A 25,366-nucleotide genomic window follows, 5' to 3' on the forward strand; every position below is an offset into this window, starting at 1 on the left:
TTGAAGACATACAATCCACAATCTTCTTTTTTTTCATATAAAATATATATCAATTTTATTTTGTCACTCGGAGTGTTCACTTTGGAAAGTGAACCTTGGGTTAATCTGTCTCACAGTTTGTTTATAAAGATCCGGGAGATGAGGGAGTAGAAGTCATCAACCAAATTAAAGAAAATCCCCCTCTTAAAGGAATGTTTTTGTAGGTTGATGCAGCTGGAGCCATAACCTCTGGCTCATTCGTTGTATTTGCTTACTATCACATACATGTAAAGCCAGATAGCCCCATATTGGATGGCTGCATGTGTTACCCATGAAACAGGCTGCTGTGTGTAACAGTAATTACAAATGCAAGGAAAAAAAAATCAAAACACATCCCATGCTGGACAGTCTATTCGCCACACTGAATGGCCAGAGCGGCCCATGTGGAAGAATCTTGGCTTGTAAGTAAGTGATAAACGAGGCTTTCTGCAACCTGGCAAGCTTCATCTTAGAGGCAACCGTGACAATCCCTGTCTATTTTGAAGAGAACAGGGTCCCCAGTGGAGGAGTTAGAGGAGCTGAAGGGGTTTGCAACCTCATAAGAACAACAGTACCAACCAACCAGAGCTCCCAGGGACTGAACCCACCAAAGAGTACACAGGAGGTGCTCATGGCTCCAGCTGCATATGTAGCAGAGGATGGAACCTTTGGTCTTGGGAAGGCTCAGTGCTCCAGGGTAGTGGAATGTCAGGGTGGTGAGGTGGGAGGGGGTGGGTGGGTAGGGGAGCACCCTCATCGAAGCAGGGGGAGGGGAGTCAGGATAAAGGGTTTGTGGAGGGGAAATGGGGAATGGGGATAACATTTACATTTGAAATGTAAATAAAGAAAACATCCAATAAGAGAAAAGAAAAAAGAAAAAAGAAGAGCTGTAGAAACTCGTATGAAAAGTCCAGTGGAAAGCGCTGTGTTCATGACTCGTCTCCTCTCCCTCTCCCCAGGTTATGATATGTCCACGTTCATACGACGTTATAGTAGATACTTAAATGAGAAGGCTTTCTCCTACAGACAGATGGCATTCGACTTTGCCAGAGTGAAGGAAGGGTATGGCTCTAGCTCCTTTTCTTATTTACTTAAGCACAGTCAATCCTGTAGGCATGCAAGGTTTATTTAACTCAGCTTACATGCCAGCTGGCGTTGATCCTGGAAGGCCCAGTCCACATTCACCTGAAGAAACGGCTTCAGAAGTCAGTATGATAGGAGGTTCCCCGAAGTGTACAGTGCTTTGTGTGTCCATGCAGAACAGTCTGATTGGCTGCTCAGAAATGAGGTGGTGCAAAGTTTTATTTGTTAAAATTGACTCAGCATCCTTAGTAGAAATGCCTTTAAATCTTCTAAAAGGGCAGGCCTCAGGCCTTAATCCTCTAAGATGGTTCTGTTTGCACAGGTCACAGCCCTGGGACGCCTCTGGCTTCTCCCTAAGCCTGGTCTTCCGCTGAGGTAACTCAGGAACCCGGCTGCGCCTGCGGCAGAGACCAACAAGGCCTTGCTGTTCCCAGACTGAATCCGGGGTTGAAGCTCCATACTGAATGCCTGAAATAACTTAATCATCACGGACGGACGCAAGACTGCTCCGAGGAGTCAAATGAGAGTGAAGTCGGAGGAGAACAAGCAAACTGCCATTCCAGAGAGGACGGGGACTCCCGGAGGCCACAGAGTGACCCCGCCGTCTGCCCACCTCGGTGAGGTGCACTCTGTCCTGGGCAGGCCCGAAGCATCGTCTGAACCCAGCTCTGCTCTGAAATGTGATCCGCTCTCTGCAAACGTGGTGTCGGAGCATTGCACCACCGTCTTCTCGTCCGTACAAACGTGCACGATCCTGCCTCCTGCTCACTTAGCTCTTAAGGCTGAAGAACAGGGGTCCAGGACCAGAACTGGCGTTTAAGGTTAGAGGGATTAGCTGACAAACCCAACACAGATGCTGGCAGGGTCGTTTTCCTTTCAGTACACCCACAAATGTAATAAAAACCTTCCGTAACTGCTGTAGTGTGCAAAAACAATGCGCCCCTTGCTTGCCAGTGTCTGGGGCAGCTGGCAGTGTGGCAGGAGGCCTGGCAAGCTGAGGCTCCATTAGTGTTCAGATAACTGCACAGGAGGGAACTGAAGACCGCTGGGCCCTCAGAAGTTTCCAGTCCGTCTCTCTTAAGTACGTGAGCTTGTGTCCTTTGCACGAGAGAGAATAGTTCCTTCACTATTCATGGTGAGATCAACAGAATTGAATGACTTATCATGAGAACAAAAAGGTAGAAAACCTACATCTATCCCAAGTTGTCCTGGATCAAAGACACCAAATCCTGGCCCATGACAGCACCAATTCTCCCTGTTCCGTCGATGGTTCCTGTGACAGTCGCCAGAGCACCACTGCGTCCTTGGATCAGCTCTCGGTGACCCAAGTCTGCAGAAATAGCAGAGCTAACTAGGTTGGATGGTCCACCAAGAACAAAAAACAAAAAACAACAAAACAAAACAAAACAAAACAAAACCGCCCTGTAAAGGTCACTGATGGACATTTTTGGAGAGCGACTACACCCAACAAGGGACCCAATGCCAGGAACGGGCTGAGGCCCAGCACAGGTGGCCTCCAACATGGTACCAAATGGACAATTTGTCAGCTTTGGCTTTCGTCCACACGAAGTTGTTACTCAGGTAAAAGGGCAACCGGAAGAAAAAGGAGTAATTCAGTAGCTTCAGGCAGGCATGTGGGCCAGTGAGTATGGTTGACTCCAGGACGGCATCAAGCATGAAGAAAACTTAGCGCCTTCACTTGGATGACAGCCCTGTCCTCCTGGATTGAGGCTCACGGTTACCCTCATTCTCGGCACCATTAGTGAGTGGCCTCCGTGAATCTTCTTCCAAGCTCTGCCTCGATGGGAGACCAATTTCTTCCGGTGACACCGTAAGTCCGAAGAAGACGACAACCCCACCAGCAAACTGCACAGACGCGGTCATCGGAATGGCAGCCTCGTAACCATAGCGGAGACCCGATGAATCCAGGCTCGTTCCGGAAACATTGCCCGCCGAAGCGCAGAGACCGAAGACGGCTCCGCCACCAGCTCCTCCCGACACACAGCGCCAGCCTCCGGACCCCGCAGGCTGCGCACACCCCGCAAGCCCCAGTCCAGCCACCTGTTAGGGAAGCGCAGCGGTTCCCAAGGCAAACACCGCGGACAGAGCACAGAACACATCGCAAACTCAGCCAATCCCCACGACGCCACGGACTAAGAGGCCCAGTATGGGAGACCAGAAACAGTGTCTTGTGCCCCAAGACAAAGAGTGGCTTCCTCTGCGCTGGGAAGCAGGTGGATGCTGCTCTGCAGGCCAGGTCAACTGACGTGGTAAAAGCGTTTAGGGCCCACTTCCTGGAAATACTGATTTTCCTGACGCACGGAGCAATGAATATCCGAAGAACGAAAGCAAGAACACAGCAACGCGGTGATGGCTGAAGCAGGAGACGAGAGCTTCTTCTCTCTGCATAAATCGTGCCCAGACCATGCTCCTCCCGCCTCCATCTTCACCTGGACCAGAGTCTTCCCAGTGACTGAGTTACATGGTTTCTTCTGTCTGAGATGCGCCGAAGCACCGGCTCTGCTAGACCCTGCCGCCCTCCCCTACCGCCCCCCACGCCGCCCTCCCCTACCCCCCCCGCCGCCCTCCCCTACCGCCCCCCGCGGCCGCCCTCCCCTACCCCCCCCCGCCGCCCTCCCCTACCCCCCCCGCCGCCCTCCCCTACCCCCCCGCCGCCCTCCCCTACCCCACCCGCCGCCCTCCCCTACCCCCACGCCGCCCTCCCCTACCCCCCCCGCCGCCCTCCCCTACCGCCCCCCGCGGCCGCCCTCCCCTACCCCCCCCCGCCGCCCTCCCCTACCCCCCCCGCCGCCCTCCCCTACCCCCCCGCCGCCCTCCCCTACCCCCCCCGCCGCCCTCCCCTACCCCCCACGCCGCCCTCCCCTACCCCCACGCCGCCCTCCCCTACCCCCCCCGCCGCCCTCCCCTACCGCCCCCCCCGCCGCCCTCCCCTACCCCCCCCCGCCGCCCTCCCCTACCCCCCCCGCCGCCCTCCCCTACCCCACCCGCCGCCCTCCCCTACCCCACCCGCCGCCCTCCCCTACCCCACCCGCCGCCCTCCCCTACCCCCCCGCCGCCCTCCCCTACCCCACCCGCCGCCCTCCCCTACCCCCACGCCCCCCGCCCCTACCCCCCACGCCGCCCTCCCCTCCCCTACCCGCCGCCCTCCCTTACCCCACCCGCCGCCCTCCCCTACCCCCACGCCGCCCCCCGCCCCTACCCCCCCGCCGCCCTCCCCTCCCCACACCGCCCCCGACGCCCCCGCCGGCCCTGCCGGTGCCCTGTCCCCGCTCCCCCGCCCCCCCCCCCCGCTTTCCCCCGCCTCCCTCCCCCCCCCCCCCGCCGTCCCCGCCGCCCCCGCCCCCGCCCCCCGCCACCACCTCACCCAGGGGCTACGGTTTTTTTCTTTTAGAAAATCTTCTAAAGATTGAAATAATTTTAAACATATATATTAAAAATGAATAATATATTAATTAAAATCTAAAGAGAAGCCAAAGAATACTTCATAAATGATGTCCCCAAATGGTATGAGCACAGATTTCTCAGCGGAATCCCCACAGGTAGCAGAGATGTTTATAGTAACGAAGGGGTAATCGTGCTAACCAATCCTATATCCCTCCAAATTGATATGAAGAAATGATATTTCCAGATAAGCAAAATATGAGGGAATATATCTTCACTAGGGCTGTCCTACAGGAAGTGTTCAGCCAGGCATGGAGGTTCATGCTTATGCTTCACCCCTCGGAAAGCTGGAGCGGAAGTGAGGTATGTTTGAGCCAGCAAGAGCTACACACGGATTTCTAGGCCAGCTGAGGTTACAGAGTGAGACTGCCTCAAAAAGAGCAAGGAGATAACAGAAGGAAACCAAAGAAATCTGAAAAGGTATAATAAAACTAATTGATTTACATTTACTTGCAATTTTACATGCAAAATTTGAACCTCCAGTGTTGTTAATATGCCATGTAAATAATTTATATCTTTAGTATAGTCCTGTTTTTAAGATCAAATTAAAACCACTATTTTAACACAGTAGGTAAAATGTAGGAAGATGTGATATAAAATCAAATATATGTATTTCGAAATAGACATGTGGACTGAAAGTGAGAGGGAGAGAATAAATACTTCATGCAAATGGAATGGGAAAAAAGCAGAAGTAATTGAATTAGTTGGGCTTTTCTCATGTCTGTAGCAAAATATCTAACAAAATCAACTTACGGGAGAGAGGATTTCATTCGGCCTAGAGTTTCAAGAGATATTACAATGTAGCAAGGAAGACAGTGATGGCTGAGGCAGCTCAGTCCTAGTAGCAGAAGCAGGAAGCAACACTCATCACTTTTTAGCAGATTAGACAGAAGCCAGGATGGGAATGGACAGGGTGAAGACTCTGAGATCCCATCCCTAGCAGCCTATGTCTGCTATAGATCACGGGTTCGACAACTTCTCCAGCTGTGAACCAAGTGTTTAAACAGTTTAGCTTGAAGTGGACATTTTATATTCGAACTGTAACAATAACCCTATATAAGATGGTCTTTATTTAAAAAACATGAAAATGATATGCAAAATAAAAATTGAAGCTGGAGTTACCTCAGAGAAAGGAGCCTCCCTTGAGGAAATGCCTCCATGAGACCCAGCTGTAAGGCGTTTTCTCAATTAGTGATCAAGAGGGGAAGACCCAACCCATTATAGGTGGTGATGTCCCTGGGCTGGTGGTCTTGGGTTCTATAAGAAATCAAGCTGAGCAAGCCAGGGGAAGCAAGCCAGTAAGAAACATCCCTCCATGGCCTCTGCATCAGCTCCTGCTTCCTGACCTGCTTGAGTTCCAGTCCTGACTTCCTTTGGTGATGAACAGCAATGTGGAAGTGTAAGCTGAATAAACCCTTTCCTCCCCAACTTGTTTCTTGGTCATGAAGTTTGTGCAGGAATAGAAACCCTGACTAAGACAATGACCACTTTATTTTATCATATATAGTGCTTAATTTTTTTTTTTTACTGTAGTTCTAGTTAGTTCTTGACTCATATAATCCTAATATGCTTAATCTTTAAGAAGATTCACGAGTGTGACTGCGGGCAGCTTGTTACCTGCTATGAAAACCGTGGAGGTGGAAGAAGAGTACGTGGAGGATTGTCTGGAATTGGTCCCCATTGAGACCAACCACCAAGAAGAAGAGGAAAATCTTGACCTCATCATTAGGATTCCAGTTACAATTTTCACCGAGTATTTAGGAGCTGGAAAGCCAACACTTCTGAACTACATTTTGACAGAACAACATAATAGAAAAGTAGCAGTGATTGTATATGAATTCAGAGAAGGGAGTGCAGCAGAGAAATCCTTAGCTGTCAGTCAAGGTGGAGAACTCTGTGAGGAATGGCTGGGACTTAGAAACGGTTGCCTCTGCTGTTCACTCAAGGACGGTGGCCTTGGGGCTGTGGAGACCCTGACGCAGAAGAAGGGCAAGTTTGATTCCTTAGAGACCACTGGGCTAGCAGATCCTGGTGCATGTTTTGGGCAGATGCTTGTCACGCCCACCTCGGCCGGCAAGGAAGACGCAACACGGTTGGATTCTTCTCAACAGCCTTTACTGCAGGACACCTTCATTTTTGATACAGGGAGGCAGCGGCGGCAGCAGCCAGCCCTAAGTGTCACAGCTCCAAGTGTTACCGCGCCGAGCGAGCTGCAAAGCCGCTCGCCTTATATACACAACAGTATGCTAATATTCTTTCAGGGATTGGTGGGGCACGAGTCACCCCACTGTCATCCCAGCTACTCGTCCTCCAGAGATTGGCGCGGCATGAACTTTCATTAGCATAGTACCGCCCCAGCCAGACTGACGTCAGGTGCAAAACCCCAGGCATGCGCAGTACTGTTGTTCACCACAGGAGGGCGCCAAATGCACCTCATTATCATACAGCTGCCCTGACAAGGGGGCAAGTCTGCGCATGCGCGGTAAGTTATTCACATTCGGACGGGGCTGGCTGTCGGCGCCATCTTTACTTCGCCGCGCCACTCCCTACAGATGCTGAGTTAGGGAGTGATGTTTATCTTGATGGTATCATAACTCTCTTAGACTCAAAATACGGATTAAAACATTTAACTGAAGAAAGACCCGATGGCCTTGTCAATGAAGCTACCAGGCGAGTTGCTTTGGCAGACACGATTCTCGTCAATAAAACAGACTTGGTTTCAGAAGAGGAGCTAAACAAATTAAGGACAACTATCAGATCAATAAATGGACTGGGAAACGTTTTATAAACTCAAAGATCAAGAGTTCATCTCTCAAATATATTAGATCTTCGTGCCTATGATGATCTCTCCGGTGTAAGTTTGCAGAACAAACTCCAGCGTGTGTCGCCAGCACCTCACCTCGATCAGAGAGTTGTTACAGTCACAGCTGAAGGGCCAGGAGGTGCCGAGGAGGAGGGCGGAAATGTATTATCCTGGGGAAAAGAATGTGAAAAACAGGGATGGCAGCTGCATGGATTATCCTGGGGAAAAGAATGTGAAAAACAGGGATGGCAGCTGCATGGATTATCCTGGGGAAAAGAATGTGAAAAACAGGGATGGCAGCTGCATGGAGGTCATTCGGCTAAAGGCACTGGTGTCTATCAAAGACAAACACAGCGAATGGCTGTGCAGGGCATCCATGGAGAGAGCGGAGGGAGCTGGAAGGAGGGTGCGGAGACAGCGTGTCTGCTGGTCTTTATTGGTGAAACTTTAGATGAGGATATTCTTCAACAACTCTTCATCACTGCTGTGGCAGAGGCAGAGGAGCAAAGGACAACGCCAGGCAAGGATGGAGTTTGTCCACCGCAGGAGGAGCTGGTTTCCTACTAGATGTATTTAAGTCCTGCATTCATTACCTCGGTTATGAATTGGGAGTGTATTTTACGATAGTATTCTATAAAAACTCATAAAATTTTAGTAAATTATTATAAAAACATCCGATGTTCATAAACTATATCATTTGGAGGTTTTTTGTTTTTTGTTTTTTGAGGAAAGTATGTCACAAGAATTCCAGAATTTTCTTTGTTGCTTAAGCTTGGCTGCTGACAACTAATCCATCATTATTTGTAAAAATGATGGCAAATTTGAACATTTTCATTTTCTCTTAAAAACTTCAGATAATTGCTGAGATACAATGATTGCATTGAAGGCATCATAAAATTGCTATCATTGTATTGAAAAAAATTTAAACTTAATTTTATGTTATGTGTGTGGGTATTTCGCCTGCATGTATGTCTGTGTATGTTATATGTATGGGTATTTCGCCTGCATGTATGTCTGTGTATGTTATGTGTATGGGTATTTCATCTGCATGTATGTCTGTGTATGTTATGTATGTGGGTATTTCGCCTGCATGTATGTCTGTGTATGTTATGTGTGTGGGTATTTCGCCTGCATGTATGTCTGTGTATTTTGCTCATTCGGTGTCTGAGGAATCCAGAAGAGGGCACTGGATCCCCTGGACCTGATGTCACAGACGGCTGTAAGTCTCCATGTGGTTGCTGGGAATTAAACCCAGGATGTCTGGAAGAGCAGCCAGCGCTCTTAACCACTGAGCCATCCCTTCAACTCTGTTGCTGTGTTTTTCCTTTTTTCTTTTTTTCTTTTCTTTTCTTTTTTTTTTTCGGAGCTGGGGACCGAACCCAGGGCCTTGCGCTTGCTAGGCAAGTGCTCTACCACTGAGCTAAATCGCCAACCCCTGTGTTTTTAATAAAATGAGTTTTTAATGTTCCTAAAGAGTCAAAGAAATTAAACCATCTCTTACAATCAGTGATAGTGTGATGGTACTTTGGCTCTTTGTTCCGTATTATGCTTAGAAGATTATAATCATTGAACTTTAAACTTTGGTTTTATGGCTGGCATTAAATTCATCTTGCTTATAAAAAAAGAAAGAGAAGATTCATGAAAGGATGGAAATCTACAGGTTTCTATTACTTTTATACTATATCTTGGTATAGGAGATATAGATAATAACTTTATAGATATTATATAGATATTATAGATTTTATATATTGTAGATATAGATATTAACTTTTATGACATATCTTGGTCTAGGTATAATTCGCAGAACTCCAATAAAGAAACTAACTCACTGATAAAACTTGAACTTGAATTTGCAAATCCAAATTACTTAATTACAAATCACAAATTACTTAAATCCCAAAATGATTTGGCAGAATTTCATTTTAAACCAGGCCGACAGTTTAGAAATTGTTAAGATAACACAAAATGGCTTAAAAAGTTTTCCAGAAGAGTTATTCCAAGTAGGGTTCAAGAAAGTTTCCTGGTGGCTCACTCTTGGAATATTTTGTATTTTATAGCCAAATCAATTAGACTTCCAAGGACATTGGACAGATGTAGCCATTTATGCACAGTAGACATATATATTGAATAAAGTAACACAAGGCTTTAGATCTTCCCTTGCCCATGTTAGGGGCTTATGTTCGCAACTAAACAGAACTAAACTAATCTTTAAATGGATATTCAATTCTGCGGTTTGTCTGGCACAGCCAACAAATAAATACACAGAAGGAATTCCATATGGTGAAGCAAACATGATCTATATGTTTGAAGTTAGCAATTTATTTACTGGTGTCTTGAGTGGTGGATGACAAGTGTGCCTTTTTCCAACATTTTCCAATTCTTTCTGTTCCTTTTGAGTCTTCAGATTACTACGACTCATCATCGCAGCTTTGTTTGCAACGGAAATGGTTACTTCTTTAAGTCAGGTCACATCACAGTGAACTATGATCCTTGATTGCTACTATGACCCGAGCCAAAACCATAAACAATTACATTTGAACACTGTTGAACTATTTTTATTATCTGAACTTTGAATTGATTTTCTTTAGTGAGTCCATTTCATGAAAAGTCTCGTTTTCGTTACAGAGCACATTTTGGTTTCTCAGTGTGGCCTCCTAGGCGCTATCCCAGCAGCCTGCCTGGTACGGGTCTCTTCTCAGAAGTTTGAAGCAATCGTGTCACCGCTGTTCACTAGTGCATGTTATGCACCAATGTCCTTTGAACATTAAGTGGTTTCATCATAGAATAACAAATGGTATAAAGAACACGTAAAAAAGTATCCAATTCATTGTGACTTTTGGATTCTATACCGAGACCAAACCAGTCACTATGATGGTGACAGGATGTCTAGGCTTTTGATCAATTTTCAAAGCTGAGAAGTTGACCCAAAAGCTGCTGTGTGTGTTAATTTGGCCGAGAGTTGTCTATGTATTAACTTGATGTGTGAACACACTGTAACCTATTCATTAACACAAAAGCCCTCCCTAATCCAGTCTCTCCACAGCTTCAGCCACAGCTATCCAAAAAGTATTACACTTAAAATCCTAAAAATGAGCAATTCGTAAGTTTTAAGTAATTTTCATTCTTCGTATTGTTTTAATTGTTCTATTTTACGGATACATTTGATTAATATTAATTATCTATTTGATTTGATTGAGAGGTGCTTAGAAGCTAGTAAAGCACAACTCTGACTTGTCTGTGAGATTATTTTCGTAGACAATTATACCATGGAAGTTCTGACCTAATCATTGGCTTCAAAGATTCAAAATTTGAAGACAACGTTTAACTGGGAAGTCAAGTAATTGGGTAAAACGGTGCCAAGTTGGCGGGAGTTGGGCACCAAGGCTGTTGCTTTAAAGATAGATCTTGACCCCAGCTTGGTCTCCCTCTCTGTCCTTCTTGGCCAGTATGAAGTGCACGGTCCCCGCTGTATACACAATAATCTGCGTTGTTTTAGGCCCAAAACATTGTTTCCAGACAACCATGTACTGAAACCTTTGAAACTTTGGGCCAAAGTGAATCTTTTCTTTTTAAAACTCTTCCCCTCAGGTTGCTGCTGTTACAACGGTGACAAATGTGACAGATATGTACAGTTCTGAACATACATAGAAACTACACGGAGTATCTGACATCCACGGGAGGCTTGGAGTGCGTCTTTTGGAGATAAAGGGGGACGACTGTAGTCATTTCACTCTCTCCTGCCAGCCAAGGCTCAGTCAACTACAGGCTGCAAACTGCTCAGAAAATCCCTGAACAACACGGACCTCAGGCTATAACCAAACATGCTAACTTTGTCCATTGTTTTCACGTTTTATTTGTAAATATCGTTTGCCCGTGTGGTGTGGGTGGAGCTCTCTGAACCTTTCTTGATCCTCAGGGCTGCCAGATTTGCGAATTGCTCCTCAATCAAATAAACTGTTCTAGATTTATCTAATCCTTTTATTTTAATAATTTTAAATACCTTTTGACGGATACAAATTCAAATCAGAATATATAGCTTAAACGTCTCAAGAACTTTTAAGGTTTGAGTAGAATTAAAAAGATAATTGAAATTCCAATTCAATTGATAAAACTAAGTTGTCAAGGCAGAAATAATAATAATAGTCACAAACAATGATTCCCACGCATCGTTTGTCCAAGAGACGGTGGTAATTCAGCCTAGATCAGGAGTTGGTGAATTATAAACCACAGGCCCAATCCTGTCTCCTGTTTCTGTAGATAAACTTTTACTAGAACCCCTCCACACACAGTCACTTAAAATGCGATTTTCTGTGCTCTATGGCTATTTCTGATTTATAAAAGTAGAATTCAGTTGCAGACAGATTGTGTAAATCTCAAAAGCATCTGAAAATATTTACTATATGGCTCTTTACAGAAAAATAACTCCTACCCCTGGCTTAGACGATAAGCAGCAAAGGTGAGGATAAGTGAATGTGCTTATTATATTTTGAAGGTTGAACATAAACAAGCTTAGTATATTCTATGAAGAGAAGAAAAATATATTTGTCTTTTTTCAGACAGGTTTTTGTTATGCAGAAGCGACTAGCCTCAGATTCATGATGTTCCTGACTGGGTTTTCTTAGTGAGATTACAGGTAAAATCATGCCCAGCTCTTCCTAGGTTTTAATCCATCCATCTACTCACTCACTCCTAAAATACACTGTCATACACTATATGAGTTATAGACACACACACACACACACTCACACACACACTCACACACATACACACAGACACACACACACACTCACACACACAGACACACACACATACTCACACACACTCACACACAGACACACACTCACACACACAGACACACTCACACACATACACACAGACACACACACAGACACACACACAGACACACACACTCACACACACACACTCACACATGCATACACTTACACACAGACACACACTCACACACACACACTCACACATACAGACACACACACTCACACATAGACACACACACAGACACACACTCACACACAGACACACACACAGACACACACTCACACACAGACACACAGACACACACACCCACACACACACCCACACATACTTACACACACTCACACACATACTCACACACACAGACACACACACAGACACACACTCACACACACACAGACACACACACAGACACTCACACACAGAGAGATACATAGACACACACACACAGACACTCACACACAGACACATACACACACACAGGCAGACACACACACTCACACACACAGACACACACACACTCACACACACACAGACACACACACACACACATACACACAGACACACACACAGACACACACACACTCACACACATACACACACACATACACACAGACACACACACAGACACACACACACAGACACACACACACATACACTTACACACACACACAGACACACACACTCACATGCACACATCAGAGAAGCTGACAAAGGAAATTATCTCAATGCTTACTTTCTTTACTTTTCTTCTTTTCTTTTCCCCTCCTTTGAGGCAGGGTCTCTCTACGTAGCCCTACGTAGTCTAGAACTTGGTATGTAGACCAGGTTGGCCTCCAACTCACAGTGATTCCCCTGCCTCTACCTTCCAAGTGCTGGGATTAATGGCATGTGTCCCCACACCTAGCTTCAAAGTTTAGTTTCTAACAGTAAGAACTGAGTAAGACTGAGGGATCAATAGTACAAAGAAGAGGAAAATAAACTTTCCTTCTATCGTTCATTTATTATTGATCAGTTGCACCTGGGCTCTGTGTTTCCTGGTTGTTCATACTTTCTCTCTTTCAGTCACTAAGATGTCCATTCCCGACACGGCATGGCAAGCCCGTCTTTACATGTATGGTCTCTTTTAGTCATGGTAGTCTTGTGAGAGAGATGTTATTATTACACCCATGTATGAAATAGGAAATTTCATAGGAAAGCCTAGAGAAACGAAGCCTTTGACCAAAACTGTAAGTGTGCTCCACAAAACAGCATTCAAAGCATCTACTTTTCCTCCCTTTCTCTCTGTGCCTGGGCAGCATCGCGTACCAAAGGCGCCCCGGTCACCACTGCTAAGGCACGGGTTTACAATGGTAATATTTCTATCCCGTGTACTATTTTCTTGAAGCTCTTTGCATGGTTTATTATTTAAATGGTGTCAAATATCTAGAGCCAATGAATGTATTTTGTTAAAAGAGTGCCTTTTAGATTTTTACGGTGTTTTTATTGTAGTTCCCATTGTATATTACTTACTTAGGTTTAATCTCAGCTTGGAAACGTAACCTCCATATGATGTTGGGATCGTTTAACCTATCTGTGCCTTACCCCTAACTGCAAATAATACAATCCGTCTTAAATGTTTACTATAAAACAGGTCAATATTTGGCAGATAGTATAAGTTTCATAAATGTTCTCTGCTAGTATAATGCAGAACTTCTCTGACTTAAATAAACTTTACCAACTTCTTGCCTTTTCTCGAGGACTTTATATTTATCGACTCCATCTTAACCTTTACTGATCTTGTTCACTACGGTTAAGCTCCTTCATATTAAAAGACACTGAATCATGCTTTCCATCTTTCTGGAATGTTCTTTTTCCTATCTGTCTGCTCATCATTGATTTTTATTCATTAAGCATAAAATTATCAGGGTGTAAACTATGTCCTGGCTTTGGTCAGCAGTTTATACCCAGAAATCACTGCAAAGTTTGACGTCTCGTAGACTCCATATTTGTTGCATGAACGGATACCAGTTAGATTAAATCTAGATTTTTTCATCTTATTTAGTTATTCTTCTTAGCATTAATTCACATTTTTTGGTATAATCTTTAGTGTGCATATTCAGTGGTCTTAGGCAATTATTGACAAATATTCATTTAAGAATACATCCTTGGCTTGGTAACCACATTTGAAAAAATGAGAACTTTCTGCTTTCAAAGGGCTGCTTGTTCACCGCACAGAAGAAATATGCAGAAAGAGAAACGAGAATCCAGAAGTGGTAGATAAGGCATACGGAGTCAATGAAAAAGAACACAACTGTATATAGAAGCGACTGAGGAATAACAGAGGAATACCGAAACTGAGTTTTAAAAAGAGACTATGATTTTTCCAATGAACAATTACAGATAGGAAGAATTTCAGGATAAAATGATAGAGGAATATAAGAAAGCCTCTGTCATAATGAAAGCTTTTACTTCTTTTGTTGATGTTGAGTCCAAAGAAGTATTTTCTTCTGTACTTGGTGACAGATTATTTCATGCTCCATCTCTTAGTTTTTCTAGTATGCATTATTATTAAATTTCGTTCACACCAAGATTCATTTCCTGCGGTTTATTCCCCCTTTAAAGCTAACTATGCTAGCAGTGCAGCTGGGCCTTTGATTCAAAATGCTCATCCGAATCTGTGGAAATGCGACCGTGCAAGGACAGTGGAAGAATTTCAGTTCTTACGAAACCTCAGTAAGATGCCACTAATAAAAACACAGACAAGAGATTGCAGAACACAGAGGCAGGCAGGCAGGCAGGCACTGTAACAGCCCGGACCCGTCCTTCTCCTGTTTGAGCTGCACATTTGCTCAGTGAAGACTGCGGACTTGGCTACACCCGGGTCTCTAAAGCGCCCCGTGAGACCGGAAGGAGCGGGGCGGGGCTTAAGTCCTCCGCGGGGCGGGAGCGGCCGGGGGAGGGGAGCGGGGGAGGGGAGCGGAGTCCGACCGCCGCGGGGAGGGGGCAGAAGGACCGAGGAGGCTGCACCGCACCGAGTCTCTGCTTGCGTTTTCCTCCGCAGACCTCCGAGCCGTGACTTCCAGCGCAGGTAGGGCAGCCCCTCGGGTCCGGGAAGGGTCATGGTCGGTGGCCGGGACCCGCAGCTCCCAGTCTTGTGCTTTGGGGTCTGGCACCGGGCAGGGGCGGTGGCTGCACCGATCCCGGTCCCAGGATGATGGTGGTCGCCTCACACTGGCTGAGGAGGGCACCCCAGCCTTGCAAGGCCCTCCTCGCGACCCAGCCTTCCTGGAGGTCAGCGTGGGGCCGGGGGCCTGACGCTGAGAGCTGGAGCAGCCTGGGCTTGAGAGTGACCCCCAGGCTGCCTCTAATGTCCCCGACCGGGGTGTACCCTGTGCCACCCGCTCTCAGAGCAAGGCTGTCAGTGTAGCTGTAGGAGGGAAGTGAGGCTGGAGACGTTTCTTTCTGTTCAGAAAAAGCAATTCTGAAGAACTTTAAAAACTATTGGAAATGGCAATCTTTCGTGCATGATTGAAAGTTAACTCTGAATAGTGCTCATGTGGATACTTTATTAGTAAAGGATTTTAAACAAAAATTATTGTCCAAAATGTCATTTATGCGTTGAATGAACATAATACATCACCGGCAAGTTTTATAGAAACAAAATAGTTGGAGATTGTGCTGTGTAATTACTGAACAAAACTGCTGATCTCTCCGACTTAGGAACATTGTATTGATCCATTTTCATACGGTGGTCTTTCGGTTTTGTTGCTTTTATTTTACTTGTCAGGGTACAGGGTAGTTAAAGTTTAAAAGTAGTTAATTTAACAGGAGGTGACTACAAAGGTACAAGAGAAATATAAGCCCTATGGACCAAGTCTTCCTTTGTTATAGAACAACCATGAAAAGAAAACATGATTTACCACAATAGTAAAAGAAGTCATGCATTGCTTCATAAGCAGTGTGATGAATGCTCACTGTAGTGGTAGAGTCCGGGGACTTCTACCATGTGTTTGCTTCTCCTGGTTCTTTCTTGGAAACACAGACTGGCAGATGGATCACTTGCTTGTCTTAGTGTCCGTCCCAGGCGTCTCACAGTCCTACTCTGCCCCTGCTCCTCATCTCCGAGAACTGGCAGCAAAATATCCATTCCGTGTCTTCACTGTTTCTGGCAGCTGCTTTCTGCCTTTCGGATCTGGGCATTGAGGAATAAACTTCTGGATCAATAAACCTCTCTGCTCTTAGGATTTTTTACCTGGTGACCAGAGATGCACCAGGTGAGTCCCACGGTGACCTTTTATACAGTACCAGGCCCTCCTCATGCTCATCCGATGTGAACAGAAACTTTGTGTTCCCCACGGAAAGACTGACTGCAGCGTGAGAATCTTGGGGAGACCCAGCCCGGGCCACGCCTGTGGGTTCTGGGAAGGAGTGGCTGGTTTTGAAGGCGATGGAAGAAAAGGAACTGGTGGCTTCTCAGATGGTCTCAGGGGGATTGTGCTGAACATCTATGGATGGCTTTGAAAGTGACTGTAGGCTTGGTCGTTACCAGAACCCAGTGGTGACTGCGTTGTTAGCCACATTTATTCTGCATTGATCTCTTTTCCTGTATTTCTCACACCTTGTTTAGTGGTGAACACCTACTCAGTGATGTAGGCCAACCCACTTGATGCCCTTAGGAGTAGAGATGAGCAACATAGGAGGGAGACAGGAACTGACTTTAAACATGCTCAGTTATGAGGATCCTTACCCTTCTCATTCATGCTTCTAACCAGTAAGGAGTCTTGTCGCTTCCATATCATGACTATTTTAAAAATCAGTCCATTTCTCTCCCACCCTCCAGATTTCAAGCCAGCAAAATGTAATTAACTACATTATGTTCATGTATACTTATATCAAAACTCCTTACTATAATTTAATTCCTTGAGTACCTAATGATGTTTTATCTCCTGCTTGGTTATATTTTTATTTTTGTTTTTATTATTATTTATGTAACTTTATGTTTAATGTTTTGCCAAACTTTTATGAAAGGGCTGCATCATTTTATATTCATCAGAATCACATAATCTACCATCGGTGTATGAGAATTTTAAACTATTTCACTCTCCTCAATACAATTTTTCCTTTTCAAAAACAATTATAGTTTTTCTCGTTGTGTGAAACAGTATACAAACAGACATGTAGATCAATGGAATAGAACAGAGGCCCCAGAAAGAAACATCTAAAATTTGCCGAAGGGACCAAAAGCACTTATATTGGAGAAAAGACAGCATCGTCCACAAAAAGTGCTAGAAAAACTGCAGGTCCACACATAGAAGAATAAGATTAGATCCACATCTCTCCCCCAGTATGAAAATCAAGTCAAAGTGAACCAAAGACCTTAATACAGAGCCCGAAAACTCTTAAAATTGCTGGAGAAAACAAAGGGAAATCACATCAGGCTATTGGTCTAAGTCAGGACTTTCTGAAAAGGACTCCAGTGTAACTTCGGGCATTGGCAGTAGGATTACGTGAAACAAGCCATGCTGTGTTGAGAAGACCTTTTTTCTTAGTGTCCTCTATCTTTCTGTCTCTCTCTTTCCACTTCCTCCTCCTCAGGGTTCCTCGAGGGGAGGTATTGGATGGACTGAATGTTCTGAGGTCTCTCGCTTTTTGCATTTTTGTCTGGCTGTGGGTCTCTGCGTTTGTTCCCATTCGCTGCAAGAGGAAGCTTCTCTGATGATGGCTGAGCAAGATGCTGCTCTACGAGTGTAGCAGAATGTCATTTAGGTCAGTAGTATTTCCTTTTACCCTGAGTCTATGAGCTGTCTAGTCTCTCAGGTGTCGGTTCCATCTCATATACTGGTTGGTCAGTCCCACAAGCTGTGCCACCATTGCTCTAGTATATCTTCCAGGGAGGATGCCACTGTAGATCAAATGGTTCGTGGCTGAAATGGTAATACATTTACCATTTGGCAGCATGCAGAGTCCTTCCTGTATCAAAGAGATTAGCATGTAAGGGTGAAGGTTCTATGTTGGCACTATCTTGACATCTCCATGTTCAATGAGTTGTGTAGGTTTTGTATTCAGCCATGAGCTTTATTGGCGTTTGTGGAAATCAACTTATTGTCTTGGCAACAGCCCGGATTGTTTGAGGATTCACATAAGATCGTTTGGCCAAGAACTCAATTAGATGTAACCCAGTCCCAGGACTGGAAGTTACATTTGGTGATAAGAAATGGCCATTATCTGGTGATTTTCTTTTCATTGCCTTCATTTATGTTTATATTTTAGGAAGTTTCTACTCTATCAGTGTGATGGTTTGTATATGCTCGGCCCAGCAAGTGGCAGGATTAGAAGGTGTGGCCCTGTTGGAGTAGGTGTGTCACTGTGGGTGTGGGTTACAAATCTCATCCTAGCAGCCTTCAGATGAAGATGTTGAACTCTCAGTTCCTCCTGCACCGTGCCTGCCTGGGTGCTGCCATGTTCCTGCTTTGGTCATAGTGGACTGAACCTCTGAACCTGCAAGACGGTCCAGTTGTTTGGAAGAATGTGGATTCTAGGACTTTGGATTTGGGAAGGGGTGGGGTGCTTTAAATGGGTTATATAATGGGCCATCCTAGTAGGAATGTGGAAGACTTTGTTGCTGAGAGTAATTGGAACTGTGCAGACCTGGCTCAGGAGGTTTCAGAGGACAACAATTTCAGTATGTGGCACAGAGACTGGTTTTGTGGTATTTTGGTGAAGACGAGTCTACCTGAGACTAAGGTGAAGAGACTCAGATTAATGGCATTGACAAAGGAAGTCTCAGAAATATCCATCATAGACTTTGTTCTCTGGTTAAGTCTCATGAAGAGCATTTTAAACAAGCATAGCAAGCTGAGAAAAAAAAAAGTAAAATCTATGGTTCTAGTATTAAAGGAGCACCAGGAAGTGAAATGGAGTTGAATCCTGTGTTCAATGATGTTAAACTGAATTAAGGGAGTAGTGACCTGGGGCAAGATCCCACCCAGTTAAATTTAGGTCCAGGCATGGTAGTGCAAGCCTTTATTCCAGGAGATAAAGCCAAACAGATCTCTGAGTTCAGGGCCAGCCTAGAATACAGCAAGTTCTAGGTGAAGAAAAACTTAAATCCAGGCTTAGTGTCTCACACATTTAATCCAGTGCTTAGGAGACAGGCGTGCAGATCTCTGAGTTAAAAGTCAGTCTACAAAGCAAGTTCCAGGATAGCCAAGCTTAGGCAGTGAAGAAGGTGGAAAACAGAAAGCTGGTGATAATGTAATAGAAGGAGGGGGCCATATTCCAGCCCCAGCAAGCAGCAGGACATGGCAGCTTCAGCCATGTGGCTCTGGCTTTAGAGTCTAGAATACAAGGGAATACTGGACACCTGATGCTGGGAGCTAAGAGATTAGCAGTGATTGAGAAGAGACCAGCATCGCTGAGGTGAAATCTTCTGGGGAGTGTTTTTCTGAGAACACAAAGGAGCTCTGTTCCAGAGATAGCCAAGGTTGTACCTCATGCTGCAGCTGGACTTGGTAATGGGTAAGAGTCACCCAGGTATGAAGACATGAAGGGGTCATAAAGAACAACTCAGGCTTGACACTGTGAAAGGCCATGGAGGGCCACTGGTGAAGGGGTAGCTTCAGTTGCAGTTGACGGCCTAGGACTGAAGGAGTCATGCAAAGGATTCGAAGCTTGGCACCATGAAGAGGGCCTATGAGAGGCTATTGGTGAAGCCTAGTTGCAGCAGAAGACCCCAGAGTTTTGGAGACGCCGGTACCATGGGATGATCATTAAGAACAGTAGCAGCAGTGGAGTGGATCAACTTGAACCCAGAATGCTACAGAGGGCAGAATTGAAGAAGTGACACCAGCCCTTATGAGGAGCCCAGAAGATCATGTATGGGTCCCAGATTTTGAAACAAGAAGCTGTGACATTGAAGCTGCCTTGAAGACCCCAAGATTTTCCAGCCCGATCTGTGGAATTCCTGTCAAGGAAATCTTCTAACAGGGAGTAGAACCAGCCCACAGGAAAGAACTTTGTTGCAGTCAACAAAGATGAAAAAGCAATCGGAGACCTGAAGATGGCTTTGATGTCAGCCTTGAAGGTGCAGAGTTTGGAGTTGACCCTGATGGTTTCCTGTCTTGCTTTGGGAATTACAGTTAAGTGTTTGGATGACTCTTAGTGGGAACTTTGAACTTTGGACTTTTAACGTTGTTGAGACTGATAAAGACTATGGGGACTTATGAATTGGAAATGTACCTTCTGCTCAGCACCTCATGGTACCTTTTCCAAAACTGACCATATGATCAGTCACAAAACAAGATTCAACCGATACAAGAAGATTGACATAATCCAATGCATCCCATCAGATCAGCAGGGACTAAGGCTAGACTTGAGTAACAACAAAAACAACAGAAAACCCAGGTACCCATGGAAACTGAAGAACTCTCTACTCAATGATAACTTGGTCAGGGAAGAAATAAAGAAATTAAAGACTTCTTGAATTCAACAAAAATGAAAGCACTACTATACCCAAACTTAAGGGACACAATGAAAGCAGTGGTAAGAGGATCAGTGGTAACAATGAAAACTCATAGCTCTGAGTGCCTGCAAAAGAAACAGGAAAGCGCATACGTCAGCAGCTTGACAGCACACCTAAAAGCTCTAGAAAAAAAAAAAAAGAAGCAAATACACCCAGGAGGAGTAGAAGGCAGGAAATAATCAAACTCAGAGCTGAAATCAACCAAGTAGAAACAAAAAGGACCATAGAAAGAATCAACAGGACCAAAAGTTGGTTGTTTGAGAAAATCAACAAGATAGATAAACCCTTAGCCAGACTAACGAGAGGACACAGAGAGTGTGTCCAAATTAACAAAATCAGAAATGAAAAGGGAGACATAACTACAGAATCAGAGGAAATTCAAAAAATCATCAGATCTTACTACAAAAGCCTGTATTCAACAAAACTTGAAAATCTGCAGGAAATGGACAATTTCCTAGGCAGATACCAGGTACGGAAGTTAAATCAGGAACAGATAAACCAGTTAAACAACCCCATAACTCCTAAGGAAATAGAAGCAGTCATTAAAGGTCTCCCAACCAAAAAGAGCCCAGGTCCAGACGGGTTTAGTGCAGAATTCTATCAAACCTTCATAGAAGACCTCATACCAATATTATCCAAACTATTCCACAAAATTGAAACAGATGGAGCCCTACCGAATTCCTTCTATGAAGCCACAATTACTCTTATACCTAAACCACACAAAGACCCAACAAAGAAAGAGAACTTCAGGCCAATTTCCCTAATGAATATCGACGCAAAAATACTCAATAAAATTCTCACAAACCGATTCCAAGAGCACATCAGAACAATCGTCATGATCAAGTAGGCTTCATCCCAGGGATGCAGGGATGGTTCAATATATGGAAATCAATCAATGTAATCCACTATATAAACAAACTCAAAGAAGAAAACCACATGATCATCTCATTGGATGCTGAGAAAGCATTTGACAAACAAATTCAACATCCCTTCATGATAAAAACCTTGGAAAGATCAGGAATCCAAAGAATATACGTAACTAAACATTTTTAATAGTAATATTTTGAAATAATTTTCTGGCATTCTGCTATTTCATTATCTTTGTTTTCAGTTCTTGAGGACTTCTGGAGGTTTGTCTTACTGCAAATCTTTTTGTGTTTCTTTGATATTTTGCACATCTGTTAAGATGGGTGTATCCTTCAGTTTCATTTCTTTTCTCTATTCTTCTTTATTGTTCTGCTTAAGATAGCCACCACTATCTAGCATGGAAAAGTAAATAGTATCATCGCAATTATTTAACCACAGTTTCAATATTTTAATGTAATATAAATATTTTTGTAGTTCACTTATACCACCAGTATGAATCAATAGTAGAGAAGCCAGGATACCGCTAAGATATATGTAGTTTCAAGACTTTTTAAAGTAAAGGATCTTTGTAGTAAAAATTTTGCAAGTTTGGTTTCTTTTAAAAGCATAGAAATGTTGTAAGAATTTTTTATTTTTTATTTTACCAACCAGGGTTTTAATATAAATAAAACCGGTATAGGAAAACAAGAACCATGTAAGCCAAACCAGTGGCCAGTGGTGGGAGGAAGGGCTCGTTCGTTCAGCCCGTTCTCCAAATAAAAACAGATTTTTAGTAAGCTCCTGTGTGGGTGTGGCGGATGTTTGTCAAGCTGGGAATTGACTAAGGATAGACCCTGGGCTCAGAGGGGGAGGGCAAGGTTCCTCACAACTAAGGTAGCACCTAGGTGTGACAGGGTCCTGTCCCAGCAGGGGAAGCTTTCACCAGACCTTCTCCTTGGGATAAGTAGTGGCTGCCCAGGCCTGCGGGGCTGGGGGTTGGCACAGGCTCTGCTTACCCATTAGGGTGCCTGTAGGAAGAAGGGGTCACTGCTTCACCACAGAACCTGCTCCAGCCCTAGGAGACCTTAAGCTGGTCCTAGATTCACTCAGTGTTCCCAGCAGCTGTGCAGATGCAGCATCCTTGGCCACCTCACGCCCATCCTGCTGATCAGAGGTCAGCACAACCCAAATGAGGCCACTGAAGGGCACTGGATGCCCAGGGACCAGAACTTGGTACCAGAGGCGATGCCAGCCGGCAGGCCCTGTTCCTAAACACTTGGTCAGGGACACTGGGCTGCCCAGCTTCGTCCGTTGTCACAGCAGTTGCAGAGCAGCCTGAGTCCCTTGGGACCCCAGCTTGTCCCTGGCCTGGGGTAGTTGCTGACATCTGGCCTTAGACACCGCAGTGAGGGACCCGCAAGCTGTTGGCGCAGGTGCTGGTTCAGGTCAGCCACCTGCTCTCCACAGAAGCATGACTGCCCTTCTTCCAGAGCCTTTTTGGCCACAGCAGCAGCTCGGTGCGTGCTAAACTCCAGTGCAGTCGGAGAGGGCGCAGACCCAGGGCTGGGTAGCAGCAATGTCTCCTGCAGGCAGGGACAGAGCGGTTGCAGGGCGAGCATCAGTTCAAGCTAAGAGGGAGCCGGTCCACCGTCAGCTCGCCCTTCTCGGTACCAGGAGCTGGCAGGAAGGCCAAGGTGGTGGTGCAGCGATGCATTGGCGCCCTGGGCACCGCTGTAGCGCGCATAGGCAAAGCCCGGGTTCAGGCCACTAAGGTCATCATAGGCGGAACTCATAGGGGCGTCCCACGCGCTGCAAGAGTGGGGTCAGCTGGTGCTCGTGCACGTCCTGCGGTGTCGTCCGATGAACACCTCGGACCCTGACGGCGGCGGGCTGCCCACCCAGCCGTACTTCCTGGCCAGGCGGATGCCGGTCTCCCTTACCCACGCCTCCGGGGCTGCCTCGTTCTCTGGATTCACCCTCTCACACCATTGCTCACACTCCCGTTTGGACTGCATAGTTTTCCCCAAAGTCTTGCAGTTCATGTTTTTGTTTTAATCCCAGGTGTGGAACACGAGACAGCTGTGTAGCAGGTGATTATGGTTGCCTCATGCATGGGCTAGCAGGGGCTTGACTAGCTGAGGATAGTTTCTGTCATTGTGTGATGTTTGGAATTTGGGGAACTTTTCAGAGGGAATATAAATGCTAGGGCCCAAGAGACGGGTTGTTGGCTGTTCAAGGGTTGGCTGTAGCTTGTTAGGAGCTGTGTTCAAAGAAGAAACAAAAGAAGAAATAAATTAGATTAGGGATTCTCTCTCTACACTCTCTGCGCTCTCGTTTCTCTCCAGTCTACTGATAGGATGTGAAACCGAGGGCTGGTGGTGGGATAAAGGATGGGAAAAATAACTCACAAAGTAGTAAAAGACCAGCTATAGGTCTTAATAACTAAATGAAAAGAAGAGCGAATGAGTAAAGGAAAAACAAAGAGATGCAGTAAAAATGAGAAGGGAAAGCATGTAAGTCAGAGGTATGAGAGGAAATAGAGACAATACTATAGAATAGGTGCTGAAAAGTAAATCATAAAACCCCACTCAGTCGAGTTAAAAGCTAAAACACAGTCATTAGTTGAAATGTAAAACTCAAACAAAAATATGAAATGAAGCAAAGATAATGTCATCAGTCAATATTCACTTTTTGGTGGATCTTGACTCTGCCTCTTGAGTGCTGGGACTAAAGGCCAACACGCCCTGCCTTACAATTAGAATTTTAAAGAAAATTGTAGGACCAAGTATAAATACTCAAACGCAAAAAGGAAATACATTAAATTAAAGTTTACTTAGATGGTCTTAATTACATACTGGACAGAAATTAAGAGGACATAATAAATAGAAACTATCAAAATTGAATAATAGAAAAAATATGGTGGAAGAGGTAACAAAGTTGAATAAAATGATTATAAGAAATATTAAAACCAAACAATAATTTTAATGCAGATTTCGAGTCCCAGAAAGAAAATAATCTCCACAAAGAAAACCCCAGACTCCCTTTGGATTCTCTAGTAATTTCTGCTAAACATGGAAGGAAGAAAGACGTGTGCACTGGCTAACCCTTCGGAAAACCCACATGGCAGCTCACACACATCTACTTCAGAGCTGTAGGATCTGAGGATGCCCTCTTTGGGCCCCTATGGGTACTGCATACATATGATACACATACATACAGGCAAAATGCCAATAAATATGCAATAAAAATAAATAAAATATCAAAAAGAAAACCTAAGAGAGAAACACTACCAATATTTTGAATGAAGTTTTAATAGAGCTAGAGAGATAACACTTAATAATTAATAATTCATTTTGTGAAATCAACAAAAATTTGATAAAATTCCTGGTAAACATATGCTTTACACATCTCCCATGGTACACATACATACGTGCAGGCAGAACACTCATGCACATTAAATAAGTAAATTTATATATATATATATATATATATATATATATATACACACACACACACACACACACACACACATATATATTACAATAATAGAAAAAGTACAACGTTTAGAATGGAAGATATAAATCTGTCATTATTCATAGTCGTCATCCCTTATGCAGGAAATCCCAAGAAATCTCCAAATAGTTACTGGAACAAAAAGTGATCTTAGCAAGGTCAAAATACAAAACTTTGTTGTGTTTTATGTGTACTAACAGCTGCAAATCCAAATTCCTAAATTCTCTTATAGTATCATCAGAAAACTATTTAGAAATTAACTTAGTAGAAGGTGTCAGGCTCCTAAGTCTAAGATCTGGGAAGTTCTTGCTCTGTCCTCACAAGGCAGAAGGCATTATTTACTGAAAAGCAAATGTGAGAAATGC

At 44.6% G+C, this 25,366-nt stretch overlaps 1 protein-coding gene and 3 pseudogenes across 2 annotated transcripts in view; 2 read left to right on the plus strand and 2 right to left on the minus strand.

The window, feature by feature from the left end:
* Window positions 1–1,877: 1,877 nt before the first annotated feature.
* Window positions 1,878–3,528, minus strand: Slc37a3-ps1 (solute carrier family 37, member 3, pseudogene 1; annotated as a pseudogene).
* Window positions 3,529–4,814: 1,286 nt separating this feature from the next.
* On the plus strand, window positions 4,815–11,339 carry Cbwd1-ps1 (COBW domain containing 1, pseudogene 1; annotated as a pseudogene).
* Window positions 11,340–15,079: 3,740 nt separating this feature from the next.
* Window positions 15,080–25,366, plus strand: part of Tmlhe (trimethyllysine hydroxylase, epsilon) — a 47,854-nt gene continuing 37,567 nt past the window's right edge. The window contains exon 1 of one of the 2 annotated variants that reach the window (XM_006255855.3): window positions 15,080–15,209. The gene's annotated coding sequence lies outside the window, so the exon portion shown is untranslated. The remainder of the gene's footprint in view (window positions 15,210–25,366) is intronic. The other variant, NM_133387.2, reaches the window with a different exon arrangement.
* Dnd1-ps3 (DND microRNA-mediated repression inhibitor 1, pseudogene 3) lies at window positions 22,533–23,503 on the minus strand (annotated as a pseudogene).

This window comes from Rattus norvegicus, chromosome 20, assembly GCF_036323735.1.
Source record: "Rattus norvegicus strain BN/NHsdMcwi chromosome 20, GRCr8, whole genome shotgun sequence".
Classification (NCBI taxonomy): domain Eukaryota; kingdom Metazoa; phylum Chordata; class Mammalia; order Rodentia; family Muridae; genus Rattus; species Rattus norvegicus.